This window comes from Bombus vosnesenskii, unplaced genomic scaffold (genome assembly GCF_011952255.1).
Source record: "Bombus vosnesenskii isolate JDL3184/JDL3185 unplaced genomic scaffold, Bvos_JDL3184-5_v1.1 scf7180000016279, whole genome shotgun sequence".
Lineage (NCBI taxonomy): Eukaryota > Metazoa > Arthropoda > Insecta > Hymenoptera > Apidae > Bombus > Bombus vosnesenskii.
In genome coordinates, this window is record NW_022884348.1 from 661699 (window position 1) to 684478 (window position 22780).

The following is a 22780-nucleotide window of genomic DNA, read 5'->3' on the forward strand; positions in this document are numbered from 1 at the left end:
GATATTAGCGACGAATAATCGCGTGCGTATTTATACGAACTCGTTACGAAGTTATATATGGCATTTGAAACGAGGATAACGTCTACGACCGTTTGAAGAAATCATGACTGCTATTGCTTCTTCGTATTTGTCCAAATGAAGTGAATTAATACTTGGCGAAGCCTGGAAATTATTATGTCAGATAACAAGGGATCGCGGTTTGGACGCAATCGTTTACGAAGCATTCGTAAAGTTGCTGCCTTTTTCTCTGGGTGTTTAATCAATGAGAATGCCTGACGCTGCGTTGGTGTATATTGCGGGAAACGATCAATGAAACAACTTGGCCTGCTTTGATATGTCCGATTAAGTGAAACTGCAGCGCTTCTTACGTAAAGTCGTCTTATTGTTCGTGGAAATAGAAGAGATAAATAACGTTTCGCTTGCGTAATTGACAATACGTGACAACATAATCTTCAATTTCAATATTTGCAATAGTATATCAAATATTTCATTGACGAATCAAATGTGTCAGAAGGCAAAGGCTTTGTTTCGATATTCTCAACTTTAAATTATATTTTGTTCGACTATGTTCGATGCTAATGGATTCGTAACTCATATACGACTAAACTGTTCTGATTTTTACAAAAAATAAAAGTTACAGAATGATTACGGGAGGAATGGACCACGTGTTTGGAAACGATTTGAACGATATTTTTAAAGTATCGAACACTATATCTATGTTATATTTGTAGAAGAACAGGCGCGTAACATTAGCATATTTTGTAATAGATAAATTAAAGAAAGGAGCAATAAAGATTTAGAAACCACAAGGGGGAATATCGGGTTCTTATGTTCTTACGAGCGACAGAATTATTCTTTTGTTTTCCATGGGTTAGGTAGGATCGTAGAAGTGAATTTTCGATTTAGGACATCGCAAATGTGGTTATGATAATGAGAAGCTGTGAGTTTCGCAAGCTATTCGCGGAACTCTACGTGCCGTCCTTTAACGGCGCGACGACGCGACAATGGGTTTGGAAATAGACTTAATACACGATGTTAATCCCTATTCGTAGCAATAGATACGATATTCTGACAGATTGGTGTTGGTAACTGTTCCTTCCACGATATTTTACGATTGGTATTCGTTAGTATTAATCAAAGTAGCCAAGAGTTATTTATTACTCGATCGTATCTATCCTGTATGGTTATTATCGTCGTTGAATAATCAAATAGTTTTTTGCCAACTATAGATTATTTTACTTATATTATAATACTTGTAGTATAAGTATATAAATATACTTGCTTCTTTGTTTTATCATAATTACACATTATCTAATTCGTTCCTTGAGAAGGAAGATGAATAGGTAATTCTCCGGTAGTTTGTTACATCATTATGCGCGAGGCGTGAGGTGCCGCTCCCATTGCCCTTCGTATTTCATCAAAATGAAAAATGTTATTTTCAATTTCTTCGAATCGATCGTTCTTCGCCTTCTTCCATCGTAGAATCTTTTCTTCGAATCGATCGAAGGATCGTTCTTCCTTCGCGTCGCTTCGTAAACACCAGATCCGATCGTCCGGTAAAGTTTTGTCGTGGAAAAGAAATTTCCGCGTTCCAGGGAACGAGGATTCCGCGGTGCTTGGTGTTGTTCACGCCAACTCGAATAATCTTGTTACAGTAGCTGGACTGGTAACCAATGTCAACCCTTTTTTCTCCGGACGCACGTGCATTGACATGTACCATCTGGTCGCTGGATGTCGCCGTATAGCAATTGAACGTAATGATATTCTGGTACCATCCAAGTTACGTCGCCCTTTCTCCCTCTCAGAGTCTTTGGTCTCGCTCCACTCCTCCCTATTACGCTGTCCTTTTCTCCCCTATCATCTTTCTCTCCCCACTTTAGTGGCTGTTAGCCGGCGTTGGCCATTGACCGACCTTCGCAGTTGAACTGTGCCGCGAGAAGATAGGAGTTGCGCCTTTCTCTCGATTCTCTCTTTCTATCTTTCGTCTCCTCTTGTCTCTCTCTCTCTCTCTCTCACACACACACACACACTCTCTCTCTCTCTCTTTCTCTCTCTTCTTCATCTGTTGCGTTATGTTACGTTATGTTATGTTATGTTATGTTACATATAACGTTAAACGTGCTATTTGTAAAAAAAAGGTTTCTTCCTGGCAGCTCTCTTCGAGATCTAGGATCGATGCTTTGAAAAAATAGTCCTTCGTCCTGCGACCCTCTTGTTATCCGACTACCCGTTCACGCTGCGCGGCGGCGTGGCGATCATTTCGACGATTACGTTTTAAGATCGTTAGAAAACCGACAGCGCGTACAGGCCATTTAATAGGATTTCTCTGGCCCGTTTCGTTGCGGCGACTTTGGCTGGAAGTGTTTAATAACACGTTTTCCGGTTGGATTTGACGGGATATCTTCTGTCGGATTTGGTTGCCGATGCTCTGCCCACCGAGCGTTCTGCTGGAATTTGATAGATTTCACGGTTAGATATTCCACGGTTTTGATTGGCATATAGAGACTGATGTGAGATTATACGGACGATTTTTTCTTTCGTTTTGTCCGTTTCGAATAATCAGAGGATTATCTGTCTGAAACGACTTCATCGATTAGGTGGCTGTTTGGCAAACTGAAAACTCTATCGTTTATCGGTCGGACAATTTGATCAACCTATAATTATATGAAATAGAGAGAATTGATATAGACATGGATATACGTGTACAGTTGAAATCCAATCTCAATTATACTTTTTTAAACTAGAATAAAGATACATATAAAAGATACGTAAATCATAGGAGACGTAGTTTATTTTATCCGATTTCTATTACAAAATTCTCTCGTGATATATTATCGACATTCATAAGGACGTTTAGTTACGCAAACTAGATCGATGGAGGAACTTTGAACGAATCGAGTTTTTGTCTATCGAGTACCATTCCATTATTACAATTTCTTCCATTCCTGTGTCTTAATACAAATCGAGCGTTTTCGATCACTACTAACAATAAATATACTCGTAAGCAATCGTACACTATTTAATAGATAATAATCCGACGATAACAAGTCCCGATAATGTACCATATAATTGGAAATATTTACAGAAATCTTGAGTTGCCCGATTAGTCCAACTCGCAGCCGCAATAGCGTACATCAATCATAGTAATCATATTCATAATCCTCGACATCACGAACGTCCGGATTCTATGGACTTATCAAATGATATCGCGAGTTCGTCGATGAACCTTCCAAGGGAACATAATCGTTCTATCCCGTCCAGACGTTCTTTCTTTTTTCATCGCATCGGGTACACGTCAAACGAGAATTATAACCAGTATATATTAACACGCGGACAAAAAGCGACTTTGTAGAAGCTAATTAGTGGTACTCTTTTATAACGAGTGACAAGTTCCTGGTCGGCACGGCGCGGCGTAACGCGACGCGGCAAAGGTGCCATAACACCCGTTATGGCTATGGAAGTCCGCGGTAAAGGCGGCGCGCTGCGCCGCGCCGCGCCGCGCCGATTATACATATTTATACGAAACGAAAGCAGCTGAATTCGAATAAAACAAGAGGCTTCCGCGAGTGCCGCGAGATCGCAAGGTGCGTAAGATCGCGTCGAGTACTCTGGCAACTCTTAAAAATAAGATAAACGTGACCGGTTTGCGAGGCAATCGACGGTAGCTCGTTAATCGTCGGCATGGGTATCGTATTTCTAGCGTAAGTACGTGCCTCCGGTAATGGTCTTTCTTTCCGATCGCAGCTTTGCCTCGTTCCTATGACGCGATCGTCCCCTATCATGCCGGTTTTTGCCGATCCCCGGCAGACACTGCCCCATTTGCAATCACGCGCACATTGCACCGCGATGTCGACATTCTGTCTCGTAAGCCGCTGATATAATTGGCCCGCCAGACAGCGAGGATCTCGCGTGTTACGTCGGCAAATTATCATAATTCGTTGACAAAGAAAAGAATATAGAGAAGGGGAAGACTAGTCTGTACTCCGTGTGCTTCGTGTGCTTCGTGTTCTCCGAGGCATTCCGTTAGCCGGAAACGCGAGACATTAGTATCTTTTTATAGTTTTTACCGATTCATCGGTCTCAATTTTTCCGCGTTTCGTCCTTCGATCGCTTATTATGCTATATCCTTTTTCCGCTTCAGCGCTATCGCAATAGAGACGCGAATATCGGATATCTATGCTATACGTGGATTATAATTTTCTCTGTGATATAAAGCCGACAACTCAAACAACGGATAGATTGAATTTGCAATCTAAGGTCTAAACGATTCGTTTCTCGCAGATAATACATTTCAATAACCGATAATTTCTTCCAACAAAAAGTTTCTAATAACTGAGAAAATTAATTTCCTCCGTATCTGTTTCTCTTTACGCAACATTCCATTCGTACCGCGTCACAGCTGTTGTTTTACTCGCGCAACTGTACACAAAATAGATTTCATCTGTAATCTGTATCCTTGATTCGTCGCATCGTACGTGTCGCCAAGCACGTACTTACGTTAAAACACTTTCATCGGACGAATAGTAACTAATCGATAAAATTGACGGGCGGAAAGAATCGAAAAGGAAATCACCAGTTCGCTATCAATGCAATTATACCTATACTACGTAGAATTTCGATGTTATCGGTACGAGGCGCATCAAGGCGGAACGAGATTGTACAGCGCGTAATAATAATATCGATTCTGTCCATCTAAGTTCTGATTGCGATGAGTATACAAATATACGATCGTTAATTTAGTGGCTTTTTACTAACCGAGTTGAACGGCACATTTTCCTTCTTCTCTCATTAGGTGTCTACATAAATACATATGTAAGTACATATATTTGTTCGTGTTGTCGATCTCTACATCGAATCGATTTACCAGTCCCTTATTTTCCGCAATATCTCCTACGACCGATTCTGATGTGGCACGGTTAATAGGAAAATGATACATGCACGCGTGTTGCAATGCAATGTTGATTCTATCGAATTTGTACATACATATGTATAATCACGGATAGACATACACGCCATACGTTGGCTCGCGAAAAAACGCAGAAGGGCAGACATTCTCTATTTCACTTGGAAAACTTTTTAACGCACAAGATCGTTTAAAAAAGAAGCTGCTGTAGGCGAACGTACCATATGTACTTTGATACTGTCGCTGCAACCATAGCGTCGCGGTGACTGTTGGTGATGCGGTCGTATTGTAAACGTCCGTATACGCGTTGAATGCATGCATCGTCACCTAGGTTTCGTGAAATCTGCATCAGTTTCAATTTACCTCCACATTACCGATTCCTCTCAGTTTGTGACTGTTGTGACAGATAGCCACGTTGAAACACGTGTTTCGAAACGTCTGATAATTTTCTTCGAACCTCAGTATTGCTATCGATCGTAGGAGTTATAATATCGATAATATAATGTAAAAAATAATGATAAAAAGAGGCAAATGTACGACAGGATGCGTACGATCGTCTGCCTCGCGTCGAATTCTACGCTGCGGGGCCTATCCTGTCCTGTGGGTCCTCGAGATAAGAAAAGGAGGACACCGCAGCATAAACAAAAGACGCGATGCTTTAGGTGACGCCGCGTGCCGCGCCGATCGCGTGCCGCATCGATGGCGTGACTGCGATTTCACTTCAAGATCATCGTCCGAACCGTCAGCAACAGACGAAATGAAAGTCTTCCTTACAAATCAGAAGTGGGATAACGATCGCGCGCCTTTGCAATTCGCAAATGCGTAAGAACTCCTTTTATAATAACTTCATAGCGTGTAGTGCATTGCAGCTATAGCAATTTTATTATTAAAAGAATTCAGCGATAAAGCGTTCTACTAATATCGTGCCACAAGGCGTCTCACAGACGCAGAGAAGAACGATGTTCGCAAAGTCAAACTCGTCGTTGCTCATGCAGTCTCGTCGAATCGACACCGCGAGCACAGAGAAGACAGAAGCCGGTTACGGGTTACGGCACGTGCCGAGGCGGTCCTGCCACTGCGAGTTGGACAGAGGTCAGCGGAGGAACCGTACACCAAGACCCTCACCACTGGAAAAGATTTGCCGATCGTAGAGATCGAGTCCAGTGAATCAACGTGTCGTGAGTTGGATTTTGGCCAGTAAGCCGAAGTTTTATCAGGTACATATAACATTGGTTAAAGTAGGTTCGTGGCGATCACGCTATATTCACGAGCGCATATAGTATTACCAGAATTTAATCCGCAGTCCTGCGAATGGATATATCGTACGTTATACGTTATCGTTATATATCGTTATGTATCGTATGCGAAGTAGGACCGCGAAGAATTAAGCGTAATTTTCATCTTGCTAGAAATACTATTTTTTCCTATTTTTTCCTATTTTTGTGAAACATAATCGAAATGTTATTAAATAAAAATTGAGAGTAGGAGAATTCGGAAAGAAATGCCGCTTTGATATAGGAGAGATTTGAAAGGGACCATTGAGATACTTAAAAATTGATCGCTGACACGTGCATTCGTTGCAAGTTGCAAGAATATTTATGACACTTAAATAATTTAACCGCTCCATGGTTTGCAATCATCGAATATACGTATGCTGACGGCTACGTGGTGTTGTAGACTTCCATTAGCGTAATCGGATCTCTCGTTTTGATAACTAGCAACTTTCAATTTTTTGTTACTATGCAATCAGAGATGAATACATACAGAGCGAACTAATCAATTTGCAGCACGAAATAGATAACGAAAATATACACCGATAAGTGGTATCGTAACTATCTTCGTTTAACTACATTGTTGCAAAGAAATTAGTAAGACAATTGTACATATCATGCAAAATTGGCGACCTACTTTCGAGTTTCAACATTGTTTGTAATTATCGGGTACTTCAACTTATCATCTGCAATTTTACATAGAGATTATTTGCAGTAGTTCGTTGTACATATTAGTCTTTCTTACCACAAAAAATATTTTACTCCTTCATCGTAGACTCTTTTAATAATTTTCAATTTCTATTATACAATGTACGTCGAGTTGTACGATATTTAAAAATGAGAGCAACGAAAATGTAAGAATCGTGGAAAACTATGCCAATTATTAGTCGTGAATAATATGCAGTACATAACGATGAGGAAGCATATGTATTCGTATCATATTCGTTATGTAAATTCTATTTTGCATTGCTAGTGTTGCGTGACTAATTGTCACGAAATTTACAATTAAATTAGATTTTGAAAATAAAAAGAGAAGATCACGCTGAGACATACTTCGTCGATCGATCGATTAATCGAACTTCAATGTCTTCGTTGTAAATCGACCTACTGCAAACTACTGCAAGCTACTTACAAGCTACTTTCGTATATCATAAAATACCAGAAAGACAAAAAAAGAAGAAAAAGTTAAAAAAATGTGTAATACGGATCTATTAGCCAAGAAAGCTCTATTAACCCGATCGATAGTCACGTAATTGATCTTTGTCTAAGTAGCACAATTTGAAAAATTCATTTGACGTAAAAGAGAAAAAGAGAAACGGCGGACGGTACAATTTAAAATTTGGCGCGTCGACTATAGAGATCGATCGGCACTCGTACGGACGCGTGATACGACGATTGTTCATTTGTCGCACGAAAGTTCATTGGATTTCATTAAAAAATCAAGACTGATTAGTGTTAATTGAATACGAACACTGTTCGCGCGCACCGTGGTCAGAGCACGTGTCTCTCAACGAAGGAAGTTGAATGCCGACTGTGAGAAGTGTGAAGCGAGAAGCACGACGCGACGCGGCTCTCTTCTGAGTCCGTAAGTCGTGCTTATGACTCGTGTTTTCCTTTCTCCACTGCACGGTAGGCTGTCGTTACGTCTTTCTCTCTCTACGGCGTCGCGATGTCGTCGGTGAGTAAGCGAGCGCCATCGTAATTTGTTCGAATTGCACGTACGCCAAGTTCCGCACACGAGATTCCTGCGGTCACAGGCCCGTTTTGCCAGATTCGAGCTTTGACTTCAAAATGTCCATAACTTTCGGTGGTACACTGCCGGTGAAACCATAACTGCCGACCATTACCGACTAAAATATAGGTCTGCTTTCCTTAGTTGACACGTTGGCTGTTACGATGGTCATTGATGCCTGGCATTCCTAAATATCTTAGAATAATTCGAATAAGACGAATAGCGGTAACTGAACAATGTTGAATAACGTAAATAACATTATGAAATGAAAAACGCGCTATGTATTACTATTTGTTGTTGTGTAATATTTTGCAGCAAGTATTTATATTTCGTATGACAATGAACGTGTTAACCTGCCAAGTCAGGCAAACGAGTTAACTCATGCTTTTAAATATGCATCTTAAATATAAATAGCATTAACATAGAGTATATTATAAGTAAGCATAAAAACATACACATAGCGTATACATACAACTGACCAACAAAATAAACGCGCACGTAATGAGTCAAATGCGTAACAATTCATAACTTAGACATGAACGTAATATTATAATTTGAGACAAAACGAAGAACAGAAGTGAAAGCTAGAAAAAAAGGCGTAGTAGCATTGGGAGTAGCGACTTTGCTACTATCTATGCTTATCTGCCTATATGCTATTGCTACTGCTACTGCCACTGCTACTGCTACTGCTACTGTTACTGTTACTGCTACTGCTACTGCTACCGCTACTGCAATAAAACATCCTATTTATCTTATTATAAATTTGTTACGATACTATGAAAATACTAGAAAAATAATAAATAAGGGAAAAGTTAGTGTTATTATTAGAATTATCGTTTGCGTATGTCTTCGATTAATCGTAGAAGTCTACTCTACTATATGTGTATACTATATGTGTATACACATATGTATATATGTATATATATACAAGTGCATATTCAAACGAAGTATAGTATACTTATACAATATATATATTAGTATAAATAAATCTTACATACACGAATCACGCAATTGTTTCTATTTTGTATATTTTTAAGATTTGAGATATTTTGGAATATATGTATGTAATACGATAAAATACAAGACACGCGCGTGTAGGGAAACAACTCCGGACAGTGGATAGATCACTATACTGCGGAGTAATATGGGTTGCCAGTTACAGGGCACAAGTATTTTAAGCGTATTTTATTTTTAAAAAATTAATTAATCACATTAAGTTTACACAGATTTCCATTTTTAGTTATAGAAAATAGTTTCTTTTTTTGTATATAAATCCTCTAGAACGTATTTATCATCTATTTTTATCGAAATGTGTTTATTTCTATTAGAAATTATTTACCGCTAGTGTTCATACTGAAAATCGATGATACATAGTTTATTGAAAAAGAGCGACGAGTAAATTATACGAAAGTTGCTATTTTTGATACGTATTTTACAAAAATTGTCATGAATAATTGAAGAAACGAAAGAAATGTATTCCATGACAGGATAACGTCAGAATTATGTATAAAAATAACAAAGTAAATACACATACGGTTATATGTCAAAGAGTATTATTATTAGTATAGAGTATCAAGAGTATAATAATCGTTCGAGCATATTAGAAGGACATATGTTCGTTTAAATCAATTTTAATTATCTTAAAAATCATCTATGAAAAACTTTCTCGACGTTCAGAATTACCATTGGTGTAGACGTTACATTTATACGTCTGTAATTAGCTTTGAGGAATGCACGAAACCTGTCCCGGTATATATACTAATGTCAATTTTTCCGTGGAACATTTTACGATAGAGATTGCGCCGCTGCTGTTAGCCTTTCGTGGTGATTTCAATTAAGGCCTGCGAGTTATTGCATTGTGCAAGCACAGTAGCTGCGTGCTTTATAGTTTATATAGCAAGCCAGGAAGGCAAGATTACACACAGAGGACAGAGAGTTCGTGAGGTAGTTACTGACTGATTGTTACTTGTAGACTGGCGCTAATGAGCGACTCGCCTGATTACGTTTGAATTAATGTTCGACAATCGCTTGTTTTCACGCACAGTGGTATCTTAGCGAGAATTAACTTTCATTTGGGTGACATTGCCCGCGCACCAAACGCATACTTTTCATATTTTTCTTGCGCGTTGTCGCAATATTGCCTCGCTCGTGCCGCAATCCACGATCTCATTAATATTTCCTCGAAACCGTTTGATACGTGGCTTAGAATGTCAGCCATTTTTCCAATCGCAAATATCGAAGTCGATAGAAAAAAAATCTCTGTTTCCGAGCAATTAGATTATAAAAAACAAGCTCTTTTGCAAGTTTCCAGTTAAATCTCCTACGATTATTATTAATTATTTTATTTGAATTCGTATGAACTCAGAATTGAAAAATTGTACAATTCCGATATTCCGGTCGGAAATATTGCAATTTCTCGAAAATTATCTCGAAGATATCGTTTTATTAAGAATTTCTTACGGCTTTTTCTCTTCTATCTCGATTTACGTAATCCGTGTTTCCATAGAGCACGTAAGTAGACTGTAGACGATTACGTTAAGGTAAACTTAGCATGGTTGGCGTCGTCGTACGGTTACGATAGAAATGGAGTACGAAGACTAACCTTATAAACGTCAGATTAAGTTACTTTGGTCGCGCTGTATCCAGCGTACAAATAATTTTAAATTATACATCAACGTTATTAATCTTATCGAAATATTTTCGTTTCACCATGTGGAATGCTTTCGTTCCTTCGCTTGAAAACAATAGACGCTACGTACACGCTTTCATTGGCTTTACGAATATGTTTGTATTGGGACGTATACGCAACATCAATTTGACATTTGCGTTTTTTAAATAAATCGTATTAAAATTATGAAAATTGTAAAATAATAACAAAATTAAAGTAAGCACCGATATATCGAATAAAAAATGATAAATGTATTTAAACGTCATTGCAAATTGGATTATTTCGTACAGCTTAATCATAGTAATTAAGAAAATGATTTTCTCTTTGAATACAGCCAAGCGGTTGCTAATAACCTTCGAATTAAATTACTTGCACATACTCCTCTTCCAATATTCCTTGATATCTCGTGGAACTGGCATCTTTACACGAAACAGCAATAATTTCGGATAGATAAACGAACAGAAACGATTATTTCTGAGAACGGGTTTTCGATCTTCGAGTTTCATTCGATCGGAAGTGATTGGAGGCATTCGTCAACGTTTCTCGTGGTTGCGTGGAAAGTACAAAGTTTTTACAAACGTACGTTAAATTGGCGCAAAATGACACTGAATAAATTAACACGATATCGTTCAAAGAGGCTTCGCTGATTACAGAACCAACGTATGTGCAGATTGTAGATCATTCGTACGGATGGTGGACACGATTGATATGATAGATTATGCGAAAACGCAGCTTCTGCAATCGAAAGCAGCGGTTATATGGTAACCAACCGTTAAGGCATAATCGAGAAGCCGCGGCTAGGTGGTTCGTGCAAATATACATATGTATGTCGTTTAATATCGGACCGGTTTTCCCTTCCTTCGTTCGTGTGTGTCGTCGGTGGATAAATATCGAGTCGACTTTCTTCGAAGAAGGTGCAATGACTATTTCCAGGCTGTATTCGAATTAATCGAAGCGCATACCAGATGAACAGGTGGTACTAAAGAGATCTATAGCGAGAAATTAACCACGCTTCGTCCGCAGCTAGAATAAAGCACGTAGACAATCGTAGCGAGTACCATCGCGAAAATTATACCTCTCGAATCGAGACGAACGAATCCACTTACCCGGTAACAGTCCGCTTCCGCGCACGGATCGAATCTTTGAACGTGCCATTGCAGAAAAGGCTTTCTTAGAAATCGTGCTTCGGTGTGTACAGGAAATTTTGTATCCGTCGAAGCTTCTTCATATACCTAATTATTACGATGATCGAGCCGATCGGAGACTGAAACTCTTCCGCGTGTAAAGGAATGCGGACAGTTTATGCTTCTGCATCGGTTTCTATCGAAGTTTTGACAATAAGTTTTTTGTATTTAGCTATTATTCAACTTCTAGAATACGGAAACGCGTTTGTATAACTTAAAACGTCGTAAATATCTCAGGTACGTGGAATTTGTCAATTTAATTTTGGGTATTGATTATTTCAATTCAAAAGAATTTACGATCTTTCTCTCTTGAACCAAGTTTTGTATTTAAAAACGGGGAACTCTGTTCCACTTCTTCTTAAACGGAGCATCCGAGATGATATTCCTGACTGAATTAATCGCTTCGCTTTGCAAACACGTCGTTGCATCTTCTTCGAACGGAGATTCACTCGCTGCGATTCGTTTCGTTGATTTGGAAACCGTATTTTGACACTTGACGCAACTAAACGTAATTTAAAAGCTTACATATCGAATGAAATTACATTTGAAACGGATCGCGACTGACCTTTATCCTTTTCGCTATCGGAGGAAAGGAAGCGGTCGCTGTTCTACAGCCCAGGTTTCAAATTTTCGAGACGTTACATATTATGACACGTGTTTTTACATATATAATGATAGCAAATGACAAGCACTTAGATAATTCAAGCGGCTTTTAAAATGCGTCGTATAAATATGTATGCGAGCTCGTAGAAAGCAACTACGTGGTGTGTCGCATACGTGTGACGCGTGGTAACGAAAGGGATAGTCGTAACAGTTACATCGATATTTCATTAATCTCATCGCGTATAATTTTCAGCGAAATTTGGCCCTACGAGTATTTGATTCTACTCGGAATTTGTTTTGCTTTTCAGTGAGTACAACGAGTCACAAAAGTATTCGTACGTTCGCGATTATTAAATTGCTACGATTAATATCAATATACTTGGTAAATATTTCTGAGATGTGTACCAATAGGCGATAGGAATAAATATATTTCTCAACTAGTTGTAAAAAGTGATTTCAAAATAACGCGTATTGTTCGAAAATTTCCCTAAGCTGCCAGTTCTCATATAGTGCACTGTAATTAAGCTTTCGATCGATATATCTTTTGCCGAGAAATAATAATTTATTACGATATTGGTAGAAATTTTAAGAAATCGTGGCAAATTTAACGTCCGTTAGATTGGATAATGCGTTTTAATCGGTCTGGCAGACTTTGAACTAGCCTTTTTTGTATATTCTGGTTCTATGGAATTCCGTCCTGTGGAATTGGAAAGTTATTTACGACTAATTGAATAGTCACAAAGTAGGAAAAATGTCAATGTAGCCGACAGTGTCCAAAACTATGCGGCAGGTTTTCAAGCAGATCCAATCAGCATATCGAATTATCGAAGCGTACCTACTTCCTCGCGCGCACGTTAACGTGTGGGCTCAGCTCGGTACACCTACGTAATAGCGGAGCCACGATACTTATCGTACTCACGTGCACCTCATCCAAGCGCCTTAAGTGCACCTTGTAAATATTTAAATGAGTAAATAGCGAGTGTGCGTTTATGCTACGTATGCTGTACACGAACAACGGATCAGCCAACGCTAGTGGCCCTTTTGTCGTCCTGTTCCGGGACGACAAAATGCATCGTAACTCATTCTTATCATGCGAATAACACATTTATACGCATATACCTGGTACGTACATAGTCGGGTTAGTAACTCGAGCAATAAGTAGCGATTGTAATCGCTGGTGTGTAAGCGAATTTTATCCCTTCTCATTGTCTGGTAAATATCCTAAGACGTTTGAATAATTGAAATTGAAAGAACCCGTGCACGTTTCGGAATACTTTTTCTAAGAGACTCTTAAGTCGATCTTAGACCAAGTTTCTGAATACGCGTGATTATTACAGGAAACGTTGTATTACGATGTTCTTTTTTTTTATTTATTTACTAAATTTTACAATTAGCAAAATAGAGAGTTTCGAACGAGCGGAAACTGCAAGCGTTGTAGCTGTGTAAAAATAAGGGAAATTAATAAAAGATAATAACGGAGTACTAATTATAAAACAAGTATTTTAAGCTGTCGAAAATGGTTAAATCGTTGATAAAGTCCTTAATTTAAAATGGAACTGTCTATTTCAAGTCTTCGATGTTCCACATTATCGTGTTAAAATCTCGTCAGCCGCATTGAAATCGAGCATGTATCGATTTTGCTGATGTCATATTAAATTATAGCGTCTCTTTAACTAATTATCGATCTGTAGGAATTCCTTAAGCGGTTCTTATCGGTCTAGCGCGAAACCGGTAGGATGATTTTATGCAGAGAACAGAGGAATCTCCAGGTTGTTGCATCGCCAGATATTGTAGCGCGATATATTATTTCATGAAAATTACTTCGAGAACATACACGTAGTTCGCTTCGCGACTACTTTACCCGGAGAATTATCGATACCAGCTTTCATCGTGGAGAAAGCCCTCGTACGAAGCCACATGATGGAAGAAAGAATCTGTGATTATGGTACGATCGATATACATATATTAACATCCTTTTGCTTTTCGTAATGTCGTAATATCGCTGCTTATAATTTCTTTCTTCGACCGTTATATCGCGATGAATCTGCATGATAAAGTTTAATCAAATCGTTACTTTCGCGTTACGAGATATACGACTACGCGTTTCATCTTCCAGAATTACTAGCTACTGTACAGTGATTTGCATCGACATAAATTTTATTCATTTACTTATAAAATACTTTATAATGCATACGACAATTGACCTAATCCATTTCGTAATAGCTGGGGTGGAAATAAGCTGTCGTGTATAGGTAATTCGTTGAATCGTTATAGCAGTGAAACTGCTGCAGCAATAGCAACGAGAATGTGTTTATAAGATGTAAATCTCTTCATTTTACTGGGTGTTAATAATATAGTAGCTTCCTGCAAATATACGTAATAAAATATTACAAGCTTCATTATACGCAAGTACGTACCTATAATATTTCCTTATTAAGTCTTTTCTAAAACATTTGTTTTCACTATGTACGTACGATATGTCTTTTGTATAATATCGTACGCGTTTTTTCGAAATTTGTTCTTCTCAATTACACTTCATTTTACGACTCGTATTACAAATTTATGACAGAGTTTCTTCAAGAGAATAATTGGACGTTATTTTGCATCCGCTTGAAACTGAATTATTTTTACAATGGCGAAACTTTCTTCGAGACAGATCTATGTTTATAGATCCTTTTTTCGTTTTCTTTCAATCTTATAAAAATGCAACTCAATGTAAAGGAAAGGAGAGTATATCGATAGATCACGCGAACCAAGTCGTGGACGCAAGCTATTACCAAGCTTCTTAATTGAAGAGTATAGGGGAAAGACACGATAACTGACATTTCCTATTTTTTACAGGCGAGTAATTTTAAAATTGGAACTGTACCGTTAATCAGTTCGGATGAAATATAAGTTCCTTCTGTCACTTTGGATATTCCAAAAATATCGATTGTCACAACGTTAGTTAGATCCATTACGAAGACTTTTACTCTTAAACCTAGGGATTTGTTTGCTCCTCCAACTATATCGCGTTAAAGTGTCGTCTTCTAGCTATGAATCGGCGTGAAGAATTAATAAGACGATAAACGAAAACTTATCGTCGCGATACGTTTGCCAAAACGAAAACATGGCAGACGTTTACACTTGTGAAATCGTTATACGAAAGAGATCGCAAGGTGTGTTTTCTCGTTTAAGAACGTCAATAAATCGGTGATATCGAGCCTCCGGATCTACACGGTGTTGCCGTGAATACGTATGCAAACGCGTACCCGAAAAAATCTACGAAAAAGGAATCTACGACTCTCGAATTTCGCTGCCAGATCCGTTGGTTGCACCCACCACTTCCGGCGAGGCGCGAAACGGAGCCTGCACAAATCCTTCTGTTTTTACTTCTTTTTCATCAACTACACGTCGCGTCGTACGTCGTACTGTCCGGCGATGTTCGCCATCGATCTTTGGGCCACGTTTCAGATTTCAGTGTCGGGTTTTACGGCTCGTGAGGACGTTTAAAGCTGCATAGGATCGCTGACTTTTCGATCCTTCGAGAAAGATCAAAGAATTCAAACTTGGACGCAAGGCAGAAGAGTCGTATATTCCTCTGCTGTCAACGAATGGTCGCCATGTGGCACCGACGATTACTGATTTTCGTATATACATCAATGTACGCGCGAACATGTAAACTTTTTCTTTTGTAATTTGATAAATGTCGGAGGGAAGATTTTTTTGGACGAAATAGTTTTTCAGTATGTTTGTTTTCTTTTACCGAAATATCAATTATTCGTAGTCCTTTCAGGGAGTTTCCGCCGAATTGAACCGAAGAATACGTTTTTCTTTTTAGAGAAGTAACGTCTACGGTACGTCCGTGCTTCTTTCTGTTTTTATTTTTTCTTTTTTTTTTTTTATCGAAATGTCAATTATTCGCAGTAGTTTTAGAGATCTTCGCTTAAACTGAACGATTCGTGTAATTATCAACTACGTGCACTTTATGGCTATATTCACGACATCAAATTGTATAACTATAGCTTATGGTCGGTCGAAGATGGAAGAGATAGCTGGAAAAATGTAGTAAATTGCTTCCTGAGATAGAAATCTCAAAAGTCAAGATTGTGGCAAAATGCTGGTTGAGGATAGCGACTGCGTAATTCTATGATGCGAAACGTTGATAAAAGTCAGTGAGTATCATATAGTATCCATTTATTATTATTAAAATGTTGTACAAAAAGTTAGTGTAAAAATAGTACATAAAACGTATCACTAGCTGTAATAGCATGTTATTATGTTAAGTACATTTACATAGTTTTAGCTAATACAAATATTGCTCTTAGTCCATTTCAGCCGACCTTAACATTTTGTTCTTTCAATCCTTCTCGTTTCTTAACATAAATATTTTCTTTCGCGTGTTATAAGTGACTATCGTTTAAACAATGAAAAAATTAAAGAATTATTATCGAGCTTAAAAAGGTTTTGCTTTTAAAATTACCATTTTTAGTAAAATATCTTTACGACAAACTTTCTTTTAAAATCAAATGATCATTCAAACGTCTTCTAGACTCACTCAATAAGCTGTTACGCGAAGGCCTATAATACATATACGGAATAACGTTTGCAAACAGCTGTTTGAACAAAGAAATTTTGTTGCAGTCGCTTGAAATTACATTGAAATAGATTTGGTTTGAAGTTTTTAATTTTTCACTAAAAAGCAGTATTTACGCGAAGAATATTACAAAATGTAGAAGCTGGGGTCCCAGTTTAGCATTACATCGGTAGATTTAGGCGATCGGGAGAATCGAGAAATTGCGAAGATTTTTCCTCAAAACGCGAATCTTTTGCGTGACGTCGTCGTCAGCTATTCGGTCATTCATCGTGTGTATTAAAGTTACTTTATCGTCGGCCGAGGATGCTCCGGATAACGTTGAAACATGGTGATGGTAAAATCGGTACAATTATTTCACCCCTCATTCTTCCAACGCTATTACACAGAATAATACAACGTAACACGGTAATATATTACGGTTGAAAAATGATCGGACTTCTCGCAAACTTACACATTGTTTTTTAACTGTTTGCACGATGGGGCGCAATAACTTGTACCTTACGACTCACGACATAAAATCCTCTTGCGCGTCATTTTTTCGAAGCTTATTAAACCCTTTCCGGATCGCGATCACATACTGGTTCCTATCTGATGGTACAAGAGCATCGGTATCGGACCACCATAATTCACCATTAGAGGAAGGAACAACACACGCGTTGAAATACGATGATGCAAAAGGAAGATATTAACGTCAAGGGGAGAAAGAAGCCTCTAACGAGACGCGTATAAGCCGACGGACTGGTGACTGATCGAAATTATTCTTTCGAGGAGGGCGACGGGACGCCAAAAGCGAAAGTGGTCCGAACATTCGTGAGGAACCTGACGTGGATGACCGACCGGGTGGTTACATAACTTATGTGGAGGTGGCAAGACGAAGCTGCGCTGTCCATGCGCGATATATGTGCAGCACGTTGCACCACACCTCAATGGAATAAATTTACATGCACCTTGGCTGAATGAGCCCCGACAAGTTTTGCCCCTGTGAAAGATATACTTTCACGATGCTAACTACCAATACCACCGTACAGGCCGTATTCTTCTTTGAAATTTAATAAAGTTGTTTAAAAATTGTGCACGCTATTGTTAAAATTTAGCCGGTGTTTATTTACTTTGACCGTATCTGATTATGGCTGTAGTTGATTATTAAAATTTAAAGCATAGGTCAGCTCGATAAAGGTTGGACAACGTGTACCGTTGCGTTGCGCGAACCTCCCAAGCGTTGATCAGATGCGTACAGTATAGAGGCTGCGTGAACGTCAAAAGGTTCTCACGTTCATATTGTACGTAAAAATGGGAATCTGAACGATCGACGTGTTAGACTATACCTCTGTTCTACTCGAATAAAGTCGTTGCACTTATAAATTATGGATTATATTAATTGACTTGTATACTTGTATATCTTGTCCAAGGTTGTTGCACGGAATTTACAAAATTTAAAAAATCGTCGGACGCTGAATGGAAAGATAGATAAAAATTTTTCAGATTTTGAATTGTTCGAATAATCGTAATTGCTAGCAAGTACAATTATAATTCGTAACTTTGCATATTTTCTTTCTACGGCGTGTCTATTTTAACTTGAAAGTAAACGGATTAATGCGTCAGTAAGCTAAGAAAGTTGTTCGTTTATCAGCGAAAAGACGGTCTGTCGTTAAATAAAAGATTTATTTTCAAAAACTTTGATGACAATTTTAAGTTTCATCGAGCGTTACGAACTATCGTTACTTGGTTACTAAGAACTTTCCAACCGGGCTGGTATATTTTATTTTGAATTTGCAAGGGAATTCGAAACCATAATTCGCATCGTCTTGTCTAAATCTCTCGGATTATGTATGACAAGGACCTAACGCCATTACGAACTAAAACGCATACTTGATTGAGATTATTAAGAAGCTTAACCCATAAAATAATCTATGAGACACGATATTGTCATTAGACGTTGCACAAGCCAACGGGCTCCGAATGCTATGTCATCGTGATTATTATCGAAATCGATGTTCGGTAGTTCCATTTGTTGGTTAAAAGCGAATAACGAATACTCAAATGGCGTTATTTCTCGCCAGGGACACGCGAAACAGATCGAAAATTAAATGTCTATGCGGAGTATTTTTCAAAGTTTTCTCTTCGCTCTGTTAGAAATTTTTCTCGCGGTTAAAATTACAATTATGTAAGAAAGAAATATCGTCTTATAACGGGATACGTTACATGCGCATTATGCATCTATATCGCACAAATAGGGACGGAATTTTTAAAAAATGCAGGAAGCAGTTAGTGTGACAGTTCGTAGAGGACAAATGCGTGGAAAACAGTAGGGGACAAGAGTAGTATCCGATGCCAGTGGAAATTATGTGCTTCGCTAAGACGATGGTTCGCTCTTTCTGTGAAACGATGGGATCGTAAACTATGCCGTTTACCCTTTCTTTTTTCATGGTAAATAGCATTAATATACAAGATCATAATTTTCATCCGCAGCATTTTTACTCTTCGTTCTGTCAAATTTCTATATGCAAAATCAAATACTTTATTTTTCTCTCGTAAATAATTTTGTTCTTTGCTGGCTGTTAAATATCTTCTTCTTCGAAGAAAGAAATACCAGTTATAAGAATCGCTTGGAAACTATCGTCGTTTAGATTTGTCAATAACAGTTTCACGTATCAGCCAGAACTTTTGAACATCAGTATCAGAACCTTTTATCGAGGAATTTGTCGTTACCTAATAACCTCGTCGCCGCCAACTATGCTCTTGTTTTTATTAATTACGATAACCGTACGAGACTGTATTTAAACGAAAACTCGTACGAGATTTTAAAAACTAGAAGACATCGAAAATGAATTTAACGCGCATGATACGTTGGTATCTCGTGGCCGATAATCTGAACCAACACCGAACGAAATATATCTTCGGCACCAAATCATTCCGCAATTCAAACACGCTGCGGAGCTCGATGTTTTCCTTGCTGCAACCTTGGCGACCGGTTGACAACGCATGACCATCGTGCAAGCGGCATTTTCACGTGCACAGATTACACGAACACGTGCGTCTTCTTTCGCGAAAACATTTTCTTCTGCCCTCGATCGTCCGAACATTACGATGCGTATGCCGCGTTCGAGAGTCACAAGGTAATCGCGCTAGTATTTCAATCGTCCAAAAATACTTGGCATCCTTTGCAAGGTTATTAGTAGCGTAATTCAAACAGCGCACGAAATAGTTTGAAGAAAACTCGACACGAGTGAACCGTTCTTTCTTTAGCTGGCCAGTACATACAAATCTAACGTCAATAAGTTTCTATCACGCTCGTTTCAATGGTAATGAAAAAAATTCTCGTTGACAAGCGCGTAATCGGTCTGTTTATCCAGAGGACGAGCGTACCACGAGTGTTAACACGAGGGTTAGGCGACGCGGCCTAAGCGCATCGCGTTGGTACTCTAATCAAATAAAGGGATACACGCGACGAATGCGTCGAACGCGTTCACAGGGTGTTCTAAAATAGACGATACACCAGAATATGAAATTACCTTGTTGTAAAAGTATCAAGATCGTTCGAAGCGTGGCTTGTGGAAAAATCGAATTTAAAAAATTGTCTATTACAGAACTCCGTTTAAAAGCGTTGCACTGAAGTAAGTATTTTGAAATGAAGTACATTCGTATGATACTGATATAAAAAAACAAATGGTAATTTTTTATAACGAAGATAGCGCAGTCTAGCAATATGTATATTTTACGTATTAACGATTTAATTAAAAGATTCGTGTAATTCAAGATCGATTACGTTCGCCAAATAGGAAAATTTTATTCGAGGCAGATGTTGCGAGATTTCTAAGCGAGAGTGTACGTGCACTAGTAACCCTCGATGGCATGCGATCAACGTTATCGATCAAGTGTGTAAGGCGGCTATTTAAAACTTGATTTTCACGAGAACGGTGCTTCAAACTTTGTGTTATTCGATTTATCTTTGCGCGCACAATAATTGCGTCAAAGAACAGGTCTCGAAGAAGGGAACTTTATTCTTTATTTTTTACTTATCTTACCATGCTGCCCTGATGCGCTACTTGTCCTAGGACACCATGTACGTACAAACCTAAACCGAGACGTTGTCTAGTCTGGCGGTTTGGTCGCATTTTATGCAGGAAACGTTTTCCTTGTCGCCTCTCGCTCGGCCAGATGTCATTACACTCGTGGCCTAATGTGGATTCCATGGCGTTTAACCCGCTCGTGCGGATTCAATGGGATTAGCTCACTCCGCGGATTACTATTTTTGGAGCGTAAAAGTGCCGACTCGACTCGACTCGACTCGACGCGATGCAACGCGACGCGACGCGAGGGAAGACACTGTGTAAATTGGAAGAAACGCAGGCTCCTTTGCGGAATGTTGCATGTCAATCGGGGATCATGAAAACTTGTCACAAGGGGACGGATGACAAAACAGTCTCACTGGACAGTGGACAAGTGGGCTTTACGAGCTTACCCGCGAGACAGAATGAATCCTTAAGGTTTTTTGTGCGTTGGCTGGTTGAAAATAGAAACGACGTGGTTGTGTCGGATAAACAGTCACGAGGAAGGAATGGTAGTATGCGTCGTACTCGGAATTACGTAAGAGAGGGTTGGCATTATATTATACAAGCGAATATTCCGTGTTTTTTCGCCGCGATTTTTCTCTAATTGTCACTAACGATGTGATACGAGGGCAAATTGACGACGAAATTAGGATGGGCATTCTGTTCTTAGAATACGAGTAACGCGAGTGGTGGCAAATTTAGATAAAGGAGCAACTCTATGGCAAACTAGATTTAGAAAAACCAATGTCATAAATACTGTTTCGTATTTTTACGCTTGCTGATATTGCCACAAAGATAAACTAATGGCGAACAGAATTGCTAAATACTTTTTTATAACGAAAGAGTCGATAAGGAAGCGCGTTACATACGTTTTCAAAGTCGTAGATTATATCCTTTCGTTCTTTTCGTTCGTTCATTCGTAACATACGTATTTATACAATTGTACGTCGAGTATTAATTAATAATGATTTCACTTATCTCGGTTCTATTATTACGTAGTACGTAATAGTTTGATATTCGTTTAATAACCAATAAATGAAATTTCACTTCCTTTACATAACTTTAATCGTTACGTAACGTAATCTTAATCGATCCCTTTTCTTGCCTCTTATTACATTGCTTCTTGTATGCAATTGATATTCGTTCAATGACCAATAAACGAAATTTCACTTCTTTTATGTAACTTTAATCGTTACGTAATATAATTTTGACTATCTCTTTCTCTTGCTTCTTATCGTAGATAATTACTTTTCTTATGTCACGAAATTGCTTTCGCGTGACTATTTCATTTTCACGATTTCCTTTCATGAGTTTCTCATTCTCGTATTTTACAGTACTTTGGCTATTTTCGTTAAAATTCAACATTTTTTTATTCTTCAAGATACGTCGAAGTATTTGAAATTCCTCGTTTTCCACCTTTTAGGCGAAGTTATGTTATTTATGCAAAATATCGAGTAAATCGTTTTAAGCGAGCCGAGAGAAACTGCACGATAAAACGATAAAACTTCGATTCCCATAATATTATCCTCGATTAAGCGATTTAATTTTATAAGCGTCTGTGTAAAAATAATTTTATAAAAATTGGATTTGTCCATCTCGCGTTATAATATTTCAGGAAATTGTGAGATATAACGAACGCTCCGGTGTCAGGAAAGTAGCTTCCAGTATATTCTATAACGCAATTACGAGTCAAATGGCAGTTTGCGAAGCACGAAGGCGATAAGAGACTGTTCCTCGGCAAATGTCGTTTTTACGGAACGTGTACCGTACAATGTTGTTCATGGCGCGTGA

The 22780-nt window shown here is 38.5% G+C and overlaps 1 long non-coding RNA gene across 1 annotated transcript in view; it reads left to right on the forward strand.

The window, feature by feature from the left end:
* Nucleotides 1-22780, forward strand: part of LOC117242774 — a 68066-nt gene that overhangs the window by 23222 nt on the left and 22064 nt on the right. The gene's annotated exons all lie outside the window — the stretch shown is intronic.